Raw genomic sequence first — 4,679 nt, 5'->3', positions numbered from 1 at the left:
TCGAAAAGTTTCACTCTTTAAAATAAACCCTGGAAGATCATTTTATACTTTTGTTTTACGAAGTTCAAATATCGATTTCAGTAAAGATTAAATGAGCGTTCAACAGCAAAATTAAAAGATCACCTACAGTTACTCTCCAAAAAAGTGTAAAGATAATCAATGATGATAAATCAATAAAAATGATAAATCAAATGTTTTAAAACGCATTTTAGAGCTTAATGTTTCTACATACAATTTTAATATCGACTTTGAAAACGTATACTGATTTTTTACTAAGCTATACGGATAAAAATAAAGATGCGGCAAAATTTATTAGGTATGTATTTTGCGAGTTTATTTGACGTAAATTAAAAATCGCACACAAATGCGGTTTACAGCATTTGAAAGCGTAAATCTTTACTTTTAATTTACGTTTTTGTTGAGCGTTGTACGATTTTTATTCACTGAATTATACAACATTGAAGCAAAAGAGGCCATTTGTGCTTCAGTGTTGCCTAACTCAGTGAAAAAAATCGTACAACGCTCATCAAAAACGCAAATTAAAGGTAAAAATTCACGCTTTCGAATGCTGTAAACCGCTTTTGCGTGCAATTTTTATTTTGCGTCGTGGAGCTTTGCAAAGATTGTAAAATATTTTGAGATTTGACGCATCCCCATTTAAATCCGCGTAACGTTGTAAACAATCTGTAAATTGTTTAACGATTTATCAATTTCAAAACTAGAGATTTCAAGTTGTAAAATGCTTTTTTTAGTATTTTTTTACGATCATTTTTGACAAAGTTACATTCTTTTGAATTACGCCTACTTTTCGGAGTAAGAATAGGTGTTCATATTATTTTGTCCAACCTTTTTACATGTGTTAACACAAAGTGTTCACAGATCATCACCACGCATCAGTTTGCAGCGATTGCAGAGGTTCGGCAGGGTTACGATTTGGATGAGTGGCCGCTTGAAAATTTCCGAAAAACATTTTTGAGAAAGATTCCCGATTTTCTTTTTATTTTAAGTAACATTTTAATTTTACTTAACATTAAAAAAACGGTTTTTTACAATATTAAAAGAAATATTTATAAATAAATTTTTTTCGTAAAAAAAAATATTCTGGAGAATGTGACGTGATATAGAGCAATTTCATTTACGGAATCTTTTCAGCGACAAAAAATATATTGTATAAGAATCATTTTATCTGGATTGTGGTTTAAAATTTGTTTAATGTATTAGTTTAGTCCAGTTTTAGTTTATTGCGTCCTAAAATGGACGGTTTTAAGAAATCCATAATGGTAACACTAAACGTATTTAAAACGTATTTAAGATATCCATGGATTTAAACTGAATGTTTTTAATGTGTCCAAAACGCCCAAAATGTATGTTTTAAGTATGCTTTTAAAACGTCACCTTGTTGTCTGGGTAATAACAATTTAGAGTCGCAGGTTAAGTTACGATTACAATGATTGCATCTTATAATATTTTGACAAATACGTCAGTACAAACAAGAGCATTACTGTGGATGTTATTATTCTGCATTCAGATTCTGTTCTCTACAATTCTTCAGATATTGCACAAACTCGTCAGAATGTAAGTTCAAAGAACTTTGTTTCTTTGTCTAAATACGTGTTATGTGCTAAAATGAATATTGAAAAACTAATCAACTTACAAGGCCGCGAGATATAGGTCACCGATTTTAATAAAATTTTGTGAATGTGTAGTATTTAGTGGATTGTAGTAAAGTAGTTTGTTGCGGATATTTGGCATTCTCTAAAAAACAACTTTTTGATTTTAATTAAATCTTATATTTTTAAATTGTTATATACAATGTTTAGACCGTTTTTAATTATTTAATATAAAATATGTTCGGTTTAATACATATTAACTTGTACAGGAAAACTTGTCCCAAAAGTTTCTCTGATTACAAAAAACTGGAAACAAATTTGATCCTATAATATAGAAACAAGTTGATGCTTTTGTTGTCGAATTTGGAAATGTCATCGTCAAATACTCGAGGTCAGGAAAATTAATTACAAATGTTTATAAAAACTTCTTAAAAGAAATCTTAAAGCCATATGTAAAAAGGGAAATGTTTTTATTAGTAATAATTTCTTGGGATGATCAAACAAGTTCACATGTACGATGAAATTTTTGTAAACGACGATGATATTCCAACTTGTTAAATAAAAGTTATTCCGCCCAAATGTACTGCTTTATATTAACCTTACGATGTATATTTTTATAGTCAAGTTAAAAATTTTATCAAAAAATTACAAAATTATACGTATCTTTTTAAAGACAATAGAGAAATAGCCAATCATAAGGATGTTATTAAAATACATTCTTTAATTCACAATCAATTAAGCGCTTTAATCTTTTGTAACATATTAAAATATGCATGGTTTGCATCTCAAATAACGACAGAAGTCTTTTTCAAAACATTAATAAAGCTTGTTTTCCAAATTCTCTTAATCAAATAAAATGTAAAAACTGTGCACATGAAATGTCAATGATTTTAGGTGGATGGCGCAATGAACCATTATGTTTCAATTGTTTTTACGATACGTATTACGCTAAGAGCTATAAATAAGTTTATAATAAATCATAAAACAATTATTGTAAATTTTTATTGCAAATATATTTTTTGTATTTATGAGAAATTTTAATTTATTTAATAATAGGAGAGAATTTTTTAATTTTTTGATTGTTTTAAATAATGTTTTATATTAAATAATTAGAAACGGTCTAAAAATTGTATATAACAATTTAAAAATATAAGATTTAAAAAAAGAATTATTTTTTTTAAAATGCCCAATATTTGCAACGAACTGTTTTACTGCAGTAAATGTATGAGTGAATACTACACACTCCTAAAATTTTATTAAAATCGGTTACCCCCTTTTCTTGGCCTCTCCTTGTTAGTATTGAAAATAGAAATTGTAGAATATGAAGAAAAAACCTGATTATAACTGATTGTGAAACACATTTCAAATATAAATGCATAATGCTTCGAAAAATATGCATAATATATAATATACTTTATTAAAGCAAATACTTTATTCACGTATTCAGTTCTTTGTTAATAAACAAAATTAATAACGATTTTAATAATAAATTTTTCAAAAAGTACGAATCATCAATGTTATTTTGTATAATTGCAACATTGAATTCTTAAAATTCTAAACTTTGAGGTTGCAACGAGATTACATTTTTCGTTAGAATATGTATTTACTATAATCATCACTTATTTTTGACAAACATTTTGGATTCAGAATTCATCAAAACAAAAATTTGTGGAAACACGCATCTATTGTAACCGTATCGTTAAAAAATTTCAAAATTTTAATAGTTTTATAAAAGGCGTGGAATTCTTAAGACATTTTAACATTTAACGTTTAATCAAGCGTGATCCATACAAATATCTGAGAGTCAAGGAAAATATTATGAATTGGTTCCAGTTTTTTAATAGTTTATGAGAATTCTATTTTGACGAATATTTTAGACTTAGAATCGAAGCAACTGCTCTTAACGCTGAACACGTGATAGAGATACGGACTTTGACGTTTTATGAGACTACTTTTATTGTGGCCGCAATCATAAGACCATATTGCCGAAAGTGCAAAGTTATTTCTGACCGGGATTTACTATTCCGAGAGCTCAACGTAAGACTTCTTGGATACAGGATTTGTTGCTGAGAATATTTGGCAGCATACGCGAAATGCCACGTGATTTTGCAAAACAAGCATTCTTTTAGATAATGATAGGCGACGTTCACATACTCGTCTGATGTCAATGTGGACTACGGAGGTTTCATTCAAAAACAGATCTACGTTTGTCTACGTGTATTTGGTGTGCATTTTATTAATTTTACATATTTGATGAAAACGATAAATAATAATACGAAACATTTTATCTGCAAATTTACAAGAAATCTATACGTATATAATTTTTTAAATAATCTTATGGAAAAAAAATATATGAATCTTATTGCAACAAATTGTATTTGTTTTATTTGCATTTGTTTCGCTCTCTCTTACTAATTGTAAGTCTAAAGTCTGGTTTAACAGACTCTTTATTTCTAAATGTTCGCTATTACATCTCTCGAGAGTTAGTATTTAACATCTCTTTCGTACATTACTGACGGCGTATTTTATTGTGTTAAAAAAAGATTTCTCACCTTTCACAAAGCAAGCGCTGCTGTGCTTAATAAGTTACACTAAAAATCCCTCATGAGATTTTTAAAGAATTATCAAATCAGCGAAAGTAACACGTCGCAAGCAGAATTAAAAATTTTTTTGCATAAGTTGGACATTTTTAAAATGTCCATATGTAAACATACTTTGTACGTTGAATAACATGAATGTTTTTAAAACATTCGTTTTAAGTCCATGGACGTTTAAACCAAATCTAGATGTTCAATAGATGTCCTATGCTGTCTGGGTTATATATTTAATCTTTTCAATAATACATATGAACTTGATATGCGTATATTAACACAAAGTGTTTACAGATTATCATCAGGTATTAGTTCGCAATAGTCACAAAGTTCCAGCAACGTTCGGCGAGGTTACGACTTGAATGGGTAACTGCTTGAAAATTTTTGAATAAAAATTCTTGAGAAAGATACACAATTTTTTTTTATTTAAAAAAAACGGTTTTGTACAATATTAAAATACATATTTATAAATAATTTT

Source organism: Solenopsis invicta, chromosome 1 (genome assembly GCF_016802725.1).
Source record: "Solenopsis invicta isolate M01_SB chromosome 1, UNIL_Sinv_3.0, whole genome shotgun sequence".
In the NCBI taxonomy this organism is placed as follows: domain Eukaryota; kingdom Metazoa; phylum Arthropoda; class Insecta; order Hymenoptera; family Formicidae; genus Solenopsis; species Solenopsis invicta.
Note: the sequence above shows the minus strand (reverse complement) of the source record.